Below are 15720 nucleotides of genomic sequence, written 5' to 3'. Positions count from 1 at the left end.
TGAGGTTTTTGACATAAAATTGCCCACCAATGGTCAAGGTGTATTCATCGGGCAGGTCCCTAACATTATAGGGGTTTGCCTCTGTGGCACTTTGCACACCCAAATCACCCCAGCCAAACCACCCCAGCCAAACCACCCCAGGTCACCACACAAATATAGGATAGCAGTAACAAATCAGTGTGTTAGGTACATGTTCAGTAACTGCTGAATGTTAAGCTCGGTACACACTAGTAGATATATCTGCAGATATATTTATAGCCGGATCGGGCAGTGTGTTGTGCATACACACTGCCCGATCCGTCGTGACTGACGTCACGAACTGAGTGGGCATTTACATACACCCGCTCAGATCAGCTGTGAATCACCGCCGGCTGCTGCAACGTGTGTATATGCGGTCGGCTGACCGCCCATACACACACAATGATACATCAATATATCTATAGATATATTGGTCATCGTGTGTGTTGCAGGGCCGACACGATATGTTTGTGAACGACGGCGTTCGGACATATCGTTGGTACACACTGGCAGACGGGCGGATATATTGGCCATTTAATAGAACGTCCAATATATCCGCCAGTGCGTACCCCGAATTAGAGAGAGGGCAGCAGTGAAGTATTAGAATGTTAAGGATAAATTCTGTAATGTTGCCTGAAAATGCAGCATTGTTTATCAAAATGAAAAACTATACAAAGTATGGGAAAACTAAACTGCTATGCTACTGAAACACATTGAGTATGCAAAGTGAGGACAATGTGTAGTGCAACAATTCTGGGGTAATTAGTTTGGTAGAGTGCTTAGCGGAGCAGGGTCACATATAGCCTTCAAGGAAAATTTAACAAATTGAGCTTTACTGGTAGCATAAATAACAACCTAGCCCTCACTCAGGGTACTAGCTCACTTCTTCACCCCTCTCTATAATGGGCAGCTAGGTAAGACACCCCCCCGGCCTTCTCAAACTCCTCCCTGCCTTTTGCAGGTTTGGCCTATTCATACTCAAGGCCCACTGGCCAGACTACTTCTTAGCAACATGAGCACAGTCACAACGATTTGTTGTCGTCCCTGCCTCCTGCAGTTTTAGAGGCTGGCCTTCTGGCCCTCACTGGCTCCCTGGCACACTGGGATCTACGACTGCCACCGCAACAGGACCACTGTGTAGCCATTAGGTGAGGTCACACCTCTTTTGTGTGTCCTGTGTGGGTGTGTCCCTCCAACCCCACACAGAATCCATGGCTCACTACTGCCATTTACCTTCATACTACCACAGTGGCTTTTGTTTATTTAAAATGACTGGTGCAAATATTAATGGGGATGCCTAACTTTGGGGGTGCGGTTTTTTTTTTTGCATGTAATCTTTTTGTTACAGTTTTTCAAATAGAATAACATAACCGTTATAATTGTAACAAGAAGAAAGCCTCACTGATACAGTAGGTGTGCAACTTAAAATATACAGTATAATAGAACAATCTAAACAACTAAGAAAGTATTGGTGGGTGGAAGGGAGATGATTTAAAGATTATAGGATGACATTTCAAGACACTTTCCAAGAATATATTTATAAAATTAATTTTGTCCCGTACTTGAGTGTTAAAGAGAAACAGCTGAACATTCAGCTCTCCCTATAATGCTAAGGAAGAGGAGTGGTTTGTAAATCATTCAGAGACGGCGACTTGAACCTCCTTTAGGATAGTCCGTTAGTACCGCAAACTGATAACAGCCCTTGTAAGGATTCTTTTTGAACAATATACACAATTCTACTTTAAGAATCCTGTATGACTCCTATTTCCTGTTGTAGTTTTACATTGTACTAAGGTGCAGTGGCTGCTTAACTACTACAACCTACAGATGGAGCCCTCCTCATCTATCCCTTCAATAGGATTAATTGAGCAAGGGCAGTCGAACTTAATTCTCTGCTGTAATGACTTAATCCCCTGCTGTATTGTTCTCTCTGTATTGTATTGCAGCTGAGAACTATAGATGAAAGGCTTATGCTAATAAGCCTTGGTGCACCTAGGCGCAGCAGAGAGGCCAAGATGAGCGAGGCTCCATTTGTAAAAGGATTTTTGATTAGAGATCAGGCATATATTTCATAAAATGGCAGCAATAGTTTGTTTTGTTACCAAAACAATCAACATTTCTGTTTTTTCGGTACCATCTATGTTATGATTCCGATGTGTAAAATATTGGAATAATGAATTTTTCTCATGTCCTAGAGGATGCTGGGGTCCACATTAGTACCATGGGGTATAGACGGTTCCACCAGGAGCCATTGGCACTTTAAGAGTTTGACTGTGGGCTGGCTCCTCCCTCTATGCCCCTCCTACCAGACTCAGTTTAGAAAATGTGCGCGGAGGAGCCGGTCACAGCTAGGGGATCTCTCCTGAGCTTTTCTAGTAAAAGTTTGTTTTTAGAGTTTATTTTTTTTTACAGGAGGCTGGCGGCAACAGCCTGACTGCAGCGTGGTACTAAGGGAGGGAGCAGTGTCTGCCCTGCGGGGTCTGAGCCACTGACCCAGCTGACTGGACACTGAGCTCCAGAGGGGTCAGATCGGTCTCCGCCACAGGGGATCCGCTCGCCCCAGCAGCATGCCGCCTACCCCTTACAGAGCTGAAGAGTGTGGTGAGTTAGTCACCGACCCCCCCTAGCAAGCTTGGAGCCGGTGTAAAGATGGCGGCATTGGGGAGGGAGCGCGGTATTAACCGCGCTCCTGGGATGGTATCAGAGGCACATAGTACGGCGCTGTGAGGGGCGCCCTGGGCCAGCGCTTACCCCCCACACTGGACAGCATGCCTGTCATGGTCCAAGGATCTCAGGCAGCAACTTTCCTCAGGCCAGTATAATCATCTGAAGAGCGGGAAGACAGCGCCATTAAGGGGGCGGAGCTTCTCCTCAGAGCGGACCCAGCAGCGTTCCAGCGCCATTTTCCTGCCTGCACAGTGCTGGATGGAAGATCAGGTCCCTCCACAGCTGCTCTACTGACTGTACACGGTACCAGGGGGTTGTAGAAGGGAGGGGAAGCTGCAAAACGACTGTGTCTCCTATTAAGGGACACGGTCTGTGCTGGTAAGGGGTTGCCTTTTACTATAAGCGATGTGTTGTGGGTTGGCTCCGATCTCTATGTCTGTCTGTCTTTTCTTGGGGGGGAAACTCTGTCTGCCCCACCTGTGTGTGTGTGTGTGTGTGTGTGTGTGTGTGTGTGTGTGTGTGTGTGTGTGTGTGGAGTGTCTGGTGGTCTCCTTTAGCTATGTCCAGGGACACTGTGTCATATGCTGCAGAGGATTTATCCTCCCAGGATGATCCCATTCCATGTAATCAGGCTAGCACTGGTTTAGCACAGATACCAGCAAGGGAACCAGAGTGGTTTTCCTCTATCAAAACTTGGATTTCTCAGATTTCTGACAGGGTTTCTAGTGATGAATCTGCAACCCAGGTATTACAGAGCTCTATGGCTTTATTGCCCATGTCTGGTACCTCAGGACACCCCGCTGTATACCCCCACAAACGTGCGCTTGTGCACGTCACACAAGACGACACGGATACCGACTCTGACGCTACAGATGGTGATGGGGAGGTGTTACGGGGTCCGCATCTCTTGCAAAGGGGGTGCAATTGTTGATAGAGGCTATCAGGGATGTGTTAAATGTTAATGATGCCACACCTGAGCAAGTTGAGGAGGCTTTTTTCACTGAAAATAAAAAAGCCTCGCTAACCTTCCCTGCATCAAAGGAGTTGAATGCTATATTTGAAAAGGCATGGGTAAACCCTGAAAAGTTTCAGATCCCTAAGAGGGTTCTGGTGGCTTTTCCTTTCCCTGAGGAGGATAGGAAAAGGTGGAAAAATCCTCTGATAGTTGACGCATCTGTGTTCAGACTCTCAAAAAAGGTGGTTTTACCTGTTTCGGGATCTACCACCTTAAAGGAGCCGGCATATAGGAAGATTGGTAATACACTTAAGTCAATGTATACGCCCTAGTGACTCCGTGGGTGTTCCAGTCGGTGTACGTGTTTCCTCCACTTCCACCACTTCCACTCATCCCAAGAGTTCTAAAACTCATAAGAAGAACAAGGGTTCAAGTGATCCTTATTGCTCCAGACTGGCCAAGAAGGACTTGGTATGCGGATCTTCTGGATCTACTGCAAGAAGAGCCGAGGCCTCTTCTTCTTTGAGAGGACCTGCTACAACAGGGGCCGTTTGCCTATCAAGACTTACCGCGGCTACTTTTGATGGCAAGGAGGTTGAACGCCTGATACTAGCTCGAAAGGGCATTCCGAACAAGGTTATTCCTACCCTGATACAGGCTAGGAAAGGAGCAACGTCTAAATATTACCATCGAATTTGGAAAAAAATATGTGTGTTGGTGTGAGTCCAATAAATTTCCTACGGTGGAGTTTCAACTGGGACGGTTTTTCCTTTTCCTACAAGCCGGTGTGGATATGGGCCTGAGGTTGGGTTCTGTGAAGGTCCAGATTTCAGCCCTATCCATTTTCTTCCAGAAACAATTGGCTGCCCTCCCTGAGGTTCAGAACTTTTTGAAGGGAGTTCTGCACATCCAACCTCCCTTTGTACCGCCTACGGCGCCTTGGGCGCTTAACGTGGTGTTGCAGTTCCTCCAATCGGACTGGTTTGAGCCTCTACAGGAGGTTGAGGTCAAATATCTTACATGGAAGGCTGTCACTTTGTTGGCCTTAGCTTCTGCTAGACGTGTGTCGGAGTTGGGGGCTTTGTCCTGTAAACGCCCCATAATTGATCTTCCACGAAGATAGAGCTGAGCTCCGGACACGTCAGCAGTTTCTTCCGAAGTTTGTGTTGGCATTTCATATCAACCAACCTATTGTGGTGCCAGTGGCTACTGACTCCTCAATTTCATCAAAGACCTTGGATGTAAGGGCTCTGAAAATCTATGTGACGAGGACTGCTCGTCACAGAAAATCGGACTCTGTTTGTCCTGTATGATCCCAAGAAAATTGGGTGTCCTGCTTCTAAGCAGACGATCTCTCGCTGGATCAGGTTCACTATCCAGCATGCGTATTCTACGGCAGGATTGCCATATCCTATGTCTGTCAAGGCCCACTCTACCCGTAAGGTGGGGTCTTCCTGGGCGGCTGCCCGGGGTGTCTCGGCTTTACAACTTTGCCGAGTTGCAACTTGGTCTGGGTCGAACACGTTGGCAAAGTTCTACAAGTTCGATACTTTGGCCTCTGATGATCTGAAGTTCAGTCAATCAGTTCTGCAGGAGCCTCCCTGCGCTCTCCCTCCCGTTCTGGGATCTTTGGTACATCCCCATGGTACTAATGTGGACCCCAGCATCCTCTAGGACTTAAGAGAAAATAGGATTTTGGTTACCTATTGATAAATCCTTTTCTCGTAGTCCGTAGAGGATGCTGGGTGCCCGCCCAGCGCTTCGTTTTCCTGCTATCGTTATTTGGTTCAGTACAACTTCGTTTTAGTTAAGTACCGCATTGTTACTTGGTAAGTAATGTTTCAGCGGTTGCTGAGTTTTCAAGCTAAGTTATCTTGATGTGCCTTGTATGTGTGAGCTGGTATGAATCTCGCCACTATCTGTGTTAAATCCTTCTCTCGAAGATGTCCGTCTCCTCGGGCACAGTTTCTAGACTGAGTCTGGTAGGAGGGGCATAGAGGGAGGAGCCAGCCCACACGCTCAAACTCTTAAAGTGCCAATGGCTCCTGGTGGACCCGTCTATACCCCATGGTACTAATGTGGACCCCAACATCCTCTACGGACTACGAGAAAAGGATTTACCGGTAGGTAACCAAAATCCTATTTTGTCAACTCCTGGTCTTGGTAGTGCCTGCCCATGCAGATTCATAGCTTGGCACCACCGCTTAGTCAATGTTGGGCTGCCTGCACAATTTTTTTTTTCCTGCAATGCTGACCCCGCTGGACCATGCATTGGCATCGCAAGCTGGATACACATGGTGCGATATGCACAATATTTTCCTGCGATATGGACTATGTAGTCCATATCGCAAGGAAAATCGCACTGTGTATATGCACCTTTACACTACCATGGAAGTTACACAATTTGTTCATTATTGAGTCCAATATTAAAGCCACAAGGCATTAATGGATTGGAATGGAGTGAATGATAAAAAAAAAATACTCAAACCCCCCCCCCCTTTCCACAAAGGGGTCAAAAGAAGTTACACAGATGACAAACGTAGCCTGTAAGCATGCGTTATTGACCATATTTATTATCACATGCTGGAGAATTTCTTTTTGGATCCTTCAATAAGTAGAAGTATTGCATTTCATTTGGTTGTAAGCTCAGAAATGAGCCACGAATGAAAGGTTTATGGGTTGAGCATTGTATCCTTTTACCTCTTAACACTCCTAACCAAATTAATAGACTGTGTCAAAGTTGCACATCAGAAATTGGTTGTATTCATCATGATGATTACCACTGTGGGATAAAATCATCAGACTGGTCAGGCCGGTAAACGTTCATCTCTAAAATTGACTTTTATTTCTTTTATACTGGAAACCTTGAGAAATGAATCCCATAAATAAGTGTGAAAGCTGTGAATGTGGCCCCACTTCTGGCTATGTATTGGTCTCCGACAAGGACCTCCCTGTCTCTCAGCATGATAGTGTGTGCTGTATGGGAGCTACATTTCCTGCCATCACTACCTGAGCAATGTATACGAGCTTTTAAGGTCCTTGATCTGTATACATTATTTTCCAAGCAATAAAATGAAAGGCAAAACCTAACCACCACCAACTAGATTATTATATAAGACACTTGTATTTGTAATGTATTAATTGTAAAAATAAAATAAAAAAATATACACTTTTTAATAAACATGCATACTGCATTAACCAATGAATTATGTCCTATTTATGCTGCATGCAATTTTCAGGACATGTTCCCATTCCAGTGGTTCTCAAACTGTGTGCCTAGGCACCCTGGGGAGCCTTGGTGTACTTGCAGGGGTGTCCTGGATTGGTGGTCCAGGAACAATTCAAAATATATATGGCCAGTGTAATAGAAAAAACAGTGCTTGTGGCTTCCAATCATAAAATATGTTGACAAACAGAAGTGAATCTTGTCCCTTCCCACACAACTGGACCCAAGGGTGACATATAAACACAAGTTACTTTAATATTTTTTTTCTGAACTTCTCAATAAGAAACTTTTTGAATAGGGGTGTTGTGAAAAAAAATCTGATACACTAGGGTGCTGTGACTCAAAAAAGTTTGGGAACCACTGTACTATTCTGTATCTTTACAGGATAGCATAGTAAAATGTTGTACACAGCTCTCTGTATGTGTTTCTATAGTGTGTGTATTGGTTTAGATCATAACCTGAAGTAAGGCATGCAACCTATGGCAGGTCCTGTTGAACTGTCCAATTGCCAATAGATGAGATGACTCTCTTATTTGACAAGACACTTTGGTTTGCTAAATTAGAAGAATTGTGGTTATGTGGAAATCAGCCATATCCATTCTGGAGCACACAAGCAGTGCCGGATTTAGGGCCATATGGGCCTGGGGCTGAAAATGATCAAGGGTCTATAGTGAGAGTCGGGGGAGCTGCGGCCAGTGGTGTGTGGGCATGGCCAGAGCTGAGTGGGCATGTACACCCCCCTACAGCCCCAGTGTCTCCTTAAATATGTAAAAGCAGAAAAATTGCATCATTTTGTCAGGAATATAAAAATACAAGTTTAATAATTTATGGCCAACCATGTATCAAGCTGGGCAGCTGTTGATCATCTTGCCATCATGACTATGGCCTATTTCTCTTACGTCCTAGAGGATGCTGGGGACCCCGTAAGGACCATGGGGTATAGACGAGCTCCGCAGGAGATAGAGCACCTAAAAAGAACTTTGACTATGGGTGTGCACTGGCTCCTCCCTCTATGCCCCTCCTCCAGACCTCAGTTAGATCTTGTGCCCAGAGGAGAATGGGTGCACTGCAGAGAGCTCTCCAGAGTTTTCTGTGGAAGAAGAATTTTGAAAGGTTTTTTATTTTCAGGGAGTCCTGTTGGCAACAGGCTCCCTGCATCGTGGGACCGAGGAGAGAGAAGCAGAGCTGGCTAGTCAAGTTGGGCACTGCTTCTAAGGCTACTGGACACCATTAGCTCCAGTGGGAGTCGGAACACAGGTCTCACCTGGGGTTTGTCCCGGAGCCGCGCCGCCGTCCTCCTCACAGATGCCGAAGATAGAAGCCGGATAGAGAAGGCAGAAGACATCTTAGGCGGCAGAAGACATCAGATCTTCATGAGGTAAGGCGCGCAGCGGTAAGCTGCGCGCCATTGCTCCCAGTCACACACACACACACACACACACACACACACACACACAGAGCAGCACTGAAGGGTGCAGGGCGCAGGGGGGGGGCGCCCTGGGCAGCAATAAACCTCACATTTTGGCACAAAACAGTTTGATTAGACTGCGGAGGCAGTAAATCTATGATCCCCCGCCATTTTATTGAAAAATCACTGGGACCGAAGCCTGCCGTCGGGTGGGCGGGGCTTGATCCTCAGCACTAACCAGCGCCATTTCCTCCACAGAAGCTGCATGAGGAAAACGCTGGCTCCCTGGTCTCTCCCCTGCTGAACTTCACAGGCTGGAAAAAAGAGGAGGGGGGCACATTAGCGACGCAGTGAGTGGGAATTGGCATATTATATATAAAAAAGCGCTATCTGGACATATTTTTTCCAGTGTTTTTAAGCGCTGGTGGGTGCTGGCATACTCTCTCTCTGTCTCTCCTTAGGACCTGGTTGGGGTTTTGTCCCCTTATAGGTTAATCCTTGTGTGTGTGGGGGGTCGGTACGTGTGTGTCGATATGTCTGAGGTGAAAGGCTTCTCCAAGGAGGAGGTGGAGCAAATGAGTAGTGTGTCCCCGTCGGTTGTGCCGACTCCAGATTGGATGGACATGTGGCATATGTTGAATGCAAGTGTGGCATCTTTACATAAAAGGCTTGATAAGGCTGATTTAGGGGGGACATCAGGGGGTCAATCCTCGGATTGGACCGACTCACAGGGCCTGTCGGGGTCTCAAAAGCGTCCCTTAGCACAAGACACTACTACCGACACGGATTCTGATTCCAGTGTCGACTATGACTAAGTAAAATTGCACCCTAAGGTGACTAAAACCATTCAGTGTATGATTGTGGCAATAAGGGATGTGTTGCATATTGTGGATGAACCCTCGGTCCCCGACACAAGGGTACACATGTTTAAGGAAAAGAAACAGATTATTAACTTTCCCACATCTCATGAATGAAATGAATTCTTTGGAAAAGCTTGGGAGACTCCGGATAAGAGACCGCAGATCCCCAAAAGAATTTAATATGGCATACCCTTTCCCTAAGCAGGACAGGGAGACTTGGGAATCACCCCCCACTGTGGACAAGGCCCTGACGCGCTTGTCCAAGAAAGTGGCGCTACCGTCTCCTGACACAGCAGCCCTTAAGGACCCTGCAGATCGCAGGCAAGAAACTACCTTAAAGTGTATTTATTCTCATACGGGTGCTGTGCTAAGACCGCAGCTTGGACAGATGAGCTGACAGATCAATTTGATAATATGGATAAGGATACTATATTCCTAACTCTAGCCCATATTAAAGACGCAGTCTTATTTATGAGGGATGCTCAAAGGGACATTGGATTGCTAGCTTCTAGGGCCAATGCCATGTCTGTCTCAGCGAGAAGATCCTTATGGACTCGCCAATGGACGGGTGATGCGGATACCAAGAAACATATGGAAGTACTACCCTATAAGGGTGATGTATTGTTTGGGGATGGGCTGACGGACCTGGTTTCCACAGCTACAGTAGGTAAATCAAATTTTTTACCATATATTCCCCAACAGCAAAAGAAAGTAACACCCTATCAGATGCAGTCCTTTCGGTCGCACAAGTCCAAAGGAGGTCGGGGATCCTCTTTCCTCGCCAGAAGTAAGGGCAGAGGCAGGAGAGCACCTGCTTCGGCAGGTGCCCAGGAACAAAAGTCCTCCCCGGCTGCTCCAAAACCCACAGCATGACGCTGGGGCTCCCCTGAGGGAGTCCGCACCGGTGGGGGCACGTCTTTGACTTTTCAGTCAGGCCTGGGTCAGTTCGTACCTGAATCCCTGGGTGTTGGAAATAGTGTCCCAGGGTTACAAATTGGAATTCGAGGAGGTGCCCCCGCGCCGATTTTTCAAATCGGCCCTACCAGCTTCCACATCGGAAAGGGATGTAGTGTTAGCTGCAATTCAAACGCTGTGTATACAGCAAGTGATAATCAAGGTTCCCCTGCACCAGCAGGGAAGAGGTTACTACTCAACCCTATTTGTGGTCCCGAAACCGGACGGTTCGGTCAGACCTATTTTGAATCTGAAATCCCTAAACCTGTACATAAAAAGATTCTAATTCAAAATGGAATCTCTCAGAACGATAATAGCCAACATGGAGGAGGGGGAGTTTATGGTGTCTCTGGACATAAAGGATGCGTACCTTCATGTCCCCATATATGCCCCCCATCAGGAATACCTGAGATTCGCTGTACAGGATTGTCATTACCAATTTCAGACGTTGCCGTTTGGACTCTCCACGGCCCTGAGGATTTTCGCCAAGATAATGGCGGAAATGATGGTGGTCCTGCGCAAGCATGGAGTCACAATTATCCCATACTTTTGACGATCTCCTGATAAAAGCGAGATCAAGGGAGAAATTGCTGAGCAGTGTGGCGCTCTCGCTGAGAGTGCTCCAGCAACACGGTTGGATTCTAAATCTACCAAAGTCACGGTTGATTCCGACAACTCGACTACTGTTCCTAGGTATGATACTGGATACGGAACAAATGAAGGTCTTCCTCCCAATAGAGAAAGCCCAAGACATACAGAACATGGTCAGAGACCTGCTAAAACCGAAAACGGTGTCAGTTCACCAATGCACTCGAGTTCTGGGGAAAATGGTGGCGGCCTACGAGGCCATTCCCTTCGGAAGGTTCCATGCAAGGACTTTTCAATGGGACCTTCTGGACAAGTGGTCCGGGTCCCATCTGCACTTACATCGGAAAATAACTCTGTCCCCAGGGACCAGAGTGTCCCTCCTGTGGTGGTTGCAAAGTGCTCACCTCCTGGAGGGTCGCAGGTTCGGAATTCAGGATTGGATCCTGGTTACCACGGACGCGAGCCTCCGAGGATGGGGAGCGGTCACACAGGGAAAAAAAATTTCAGGGTCTTTGGTCAGACCAGGAGTCCTGTCTACACAACAATGTGTTGGAACTCAGGGCCATTTACAACGGCCTTCGACAAGCGGAGAGTTTTCTTCGAAACCTACCGGTTCTTATTCAATCAGACAATGTCACAGCAGTGGCTCATGTGAACCGCCAAGGCGGGACAAAAAGCAGAGTCGCGATGGCGGAAGCCACAAGGATCCTTCGCTGGGCGGAAAATCATGTAAGCGCTCTGTCAGCTGTCTTCATTCCGGGAGTGGACAACTGGGAAGCAGACTTCCTCAGCAGACACGATCTCCATCCAGGAGAGTGGGGACTTCATCAAGAAGTCTTTGCAGACGTAACACGTCTTTGGGGAACTCCTCAAATAGACATGATGGCGTCACGCCTCAACAAAAAACTTCGGAGGTACTGCGCCAGGTCTCGGGACCCTCAGGCAATAGCAGTAGACGCTCTGGTAACACCGTGGGTGTTCAAATCGGTCTACGTGTTTCCTCCTCTTCCTCTCATCACAAAAGTGTTGAGGATCATAAGACGAAGAAGAGTATGAACGATACTCGTTGTCCCAGACTGGCCTCGAAGGGCCTGGTACTCGGATCTACAAGAGATGCTCACAGGAGATCCCTGGCCTCTTCCTCTGAGGGAAGACCTGTTGCAGCAGGGGCCCTGTGTATTTCAGGACTTACCGCGGTTACGTTTGACGGCATGGCGGTTGAACGCCGAATCCTAGCGAAAAAGGGGATTCCGGTAGAGGTCATCCCTACTTTAATAAAGGCTAGGAAGGAGGTGACGGTTAAGCATTATCACCGTATCTGGCGAAAGTATGTGTCTTGGTGTGAGACCAAGAATGCACCTACGGAAGATTTTCATCTGGGTCGTTTTCTCCACTTCCTACAGACAGGAGTGGATATGGGCCTGAAATTAGGCTCTGTTAAGGTACTCGATTTTCTTTCAGAAGGAATTGGCTTCTATTCCAGAAGTCCAGACGTTTGAAAAAGGGAGTGCTGCACATCCAGCCCCCTTTTGTGCCTCCAGTGGCACCATGGGACCTGAACGTGGTGTTGCAGTTCCTAAAATCACACTGGTTTGAACCGCTTAACAAGGTTGAGTTGAAATTTCTTACCTGGAAGGTGGTCATGTGGTTGGCCTTAAGCATCAGCAAGGCGAGTGTCAGAATTGGCGGCTTTGTCACACAAGAGCCCCTACTTGATTTTTCATGTGGATCGAGCTGAATTGAGGACACGTCAGCAATTTTTGCCTAAAGTGGTTTCTTCGTTCCATATGAATCAACCTATTGTGGTGCCTGTGGCTACAAGTGACCTGGAGGATTCCAGATCCCTGGACGTAGTCAGGGCCTTAAAAATTTTTGTAGCCAGGACGGCTAGAATTAGGAAAACAGAGGCTCTGTTTGTCCTGTATGCGGCCAATAAGATTGACGCTCCTGCTTCGAAGCAGACTATTGCTCGCTGGATCTGTAATACGATTCAGCAGGCTCACTCTACGGCTGGATTGCCGGTACCAAATTCGGTTAAGGCCCATTCCACTAGGAAGGTGGGCTCCTCTTGGGCGGCTGCCCGAGGCGTCTCGGCGTTACAACTTTGCCGAGCGGCGACTTGGTCGGGGTCAAACACTTTTGCTAAATTCTACAAGTTTGATACTCTGGTTGATGAGGACCTAGCGTTTGCTCAGTCGGTGTTGCAGAGTCATACTCACTCTCCCGCCCGATTGGATGCTTTGGTATAAACCCCATGGTCCTTACGGAGTACCCAGCATCCTCTAGGACGTAAGAGAAAATAAGATTTTAAACCTACCGGTAAATCTATTTCTCCTAGTCCGTAGAGGATGCTGGGCGCCCGTCCCAGTGCGGAAACTCTGCAAGACTTGTATATAGTTGTTGCTTACATAAGGGTTATGTTACAGTTGACATCGGTCTTGGACCGTTACTGTCGTTTGTTCATACTGTTAACTGGTTATGTATGTTCCAGGTTACATGGTATGATTGGTGTGGGCTGGTATGAATCTTGCCCTTGGATTGCTAAATCCTGCCTTGTATTGTCCATCTCCTCTGGGCACAGTTCTCTAACTGAGGTCTGGAGGAGGGGCATAGAGGGAGGAGCCAGTGCACACCCATAGTCAAAGTTCTTTTTAGGTGCCCTATCTGCTGCGGAGCCCGTCTATACCCCATGGTCCTTACGGAGTCCCCAGCATCCTCTACGGACTAGGAGAAATAGATTTACCGGTAGGTTTAAAATCTTATTTTTTATGTGCAGACTTGGAACTGTAGTCTCAGCAGCCTCATTGTGTAGTCTCATCAGCCTCATTGTTAATCTTGCCCGACACACATCGTTCTGTTAGTAATGAGGGAAAATTACTGCACACAGGCTTGTATAGATTGTCTTACAACTTTAGTTATACCCCTTTTACACCAAAATCCCAGATCCGACCCGGGATTTGGAAAACCGTTCCATTCCAGGTCAGACCTGGGATTTACCCCTTTTCCGCTGTGGTGCTGACCTGGAATATTCCCAGGTCGGCACCGTTCACACTGCACACGGGTTTAGTGTCTTTAAGGCCGGCGTTTGGAGATGGCATCCTATCCAAACGCCGGGAAATCCGATGATCTGCAGGTGACATCATCTCCAAGCGCTCAATTTATTTTTTTCACAGTTAATGTAAAATCATATGTCCATGTCATGGGGCATTATGCAATACAAAGATCCATACTTTGTGCAAGGCTTATCATGGCATATAGGCCTAACCTAAATACATTTTCTTATATAATACCTATATATGCCAGTTTTAACAGCTTATAGCCTTATATGTATCATTATACGTTATGTTAACTTTTTTTTTTTTAATTGTAAATTATTTCAAATAATCATAAGTAGCCACTGTGGTGGTAGTGGAGGACGATCTATTAGTATTGTTTTCATTTTTTTTCAGACATCAAGAGCCTCTAGTAACAGGGTTAGGTACAGAGTAGTATAACATGGTGGGGAATGGATCTCATGGGTAAGTGTGCGGAGATGTACCCACACAGATGCGAAAACAGGAGATGGTACATCCATGTGTTCTTTTACTTTCATGATGTAATTTTGGTGCTGCATTGAATGTCTGGATTCAATGACGAATCAATTGTATTTTAATGCATCTATTGTGTGAGCATTGATCAATGCCGACTCTATGGAGCTACGTCGAAGAGGAAGACCAAGAGGAACACCACCTCCGTTGAGGTGCAGGGCCAGTCACTCCCTGAAATCAGGTTCAGACATACTAACAGGTGCCACGGTGCAGCTTGTGCACGGAAAACGAAGCCTTTGTGTCCATGGACCTTTTCAACTTTCTTACTTATCAACTTTCTTACTTAGGATGGGTACACAGTTGACGATGCGCATAAGATGCGACATCGTCAAGGCAAACGATATCTGGCATACACACTAAACGATACCATTACCAAATTATCAGTGACGGAATCCACCCACATCCAGGTGCATGAAGTCTTGTCCAATATCTCTACATTTCAAGGCTTGAACTAAAGATATTGGACATTGTTAAGGACCCGCGGGAACGAGCATTGTTAACGATATACCGCATACACACTGGACAATGTGAATGATATATTGTCCGATCCGCCGGTTCAGACGATATTTCGGCTGCATATCGTCAAGTGTGTACCCAGCCTAAGTTAACATCAGTTAAATTTAGTTTGTAAAAAAAAAAGGCTAACTTCTAGGTATGACGCAAACTCAGAAGTAAATGAAAATATTTGTTTTAGAAATACTTTTGTTTCTGGATGAATATATCCATAAATAGGCATTAAATCTGTATTGTTCTCAATATAGTGTTTTTTTTTTTGTTTTTGGAGAAAAAAAAAAATCCAATAAGCAATATGTTAAGAACAAATTGGAACCATACAAGACATTTGTTTTTGTTTTTTTCTTCATTGTACCTTTTTTGCAAGGAAAAAAAAAAAAATCTTTCATGGTTAAAATACTGTTTTATGATAAACAGGCAATTTTTTTTCTATGTAACACACACACACACACACACACACACACACACACACACACACACACACACACACACACACACACGTAAGGTTACAAGACCTCTCAAGTGTGGCGAACGTGTTTTGGCTGGCCGGATCGCTGCTCATCTTGAATGTCTGTCCTGCCATATCAAAGGTACACCTTGACAAGTTGACAGTGAAATTCAGCTCCTCTTGTGGCCGCGTCCAGCGGGTTGGTCCCATGGACTGTAACCATAATAATATTTCTCTAACGTCCTAAGTGGATGCTGGGGACTCCGTAAGGACCATGGGGAATAGCGGCTCCGCAGGAGACTGGGCACAAAAGTAAAGCTTTAGAACTACCTGGTGTGCACTGGCTCCTCCCCCCATGACCCTCCTCCAAGCCTCTGTTAGGATTTTGTGCCCGAACGAGAAGGGTGCACACTAGGTGGCTCTCCTGAGCTGCTTAGTGAAAAGTTTAGTTTTAGGTTTTTTATTTTCAGTGAGACCTGCTGGCAACAGGCTCACT

The 15720-nt window shown here is 46.5% G+C and overlaps 1 protein-coding gene across 2 annotated transcripts in view; it reads left to right on the top strand.

The window, feature by feature from the left end:
• The window catches only part of DTNBP1 (dystrobrevin binding protein 1), a 309854-nt gene that overhangs the window by 91332 nt on the left and 202802 nt on the right, over nt 1-15720 (top strand). The window lies entirely within an intron of this gene.

Source organism: Pseudophryne corroboree, chromosome 5, assembly GCF_028390025.1.
Source record: "Pseudophryne corroboree isolate aPseCor3 chromosome 5, aPseCor3.hap2, whole genome shotgun sequence".
NCBI classification, from domain to species: Eukaryota; Metazoa; Chordata; class Amphibia; order Anura; family Myobatrachidae; genus Pseudophryne; species Pseudophryne corroboree.
This window is presented reverse-complemented; position numbering and strand designations above follow the sequence as displayed.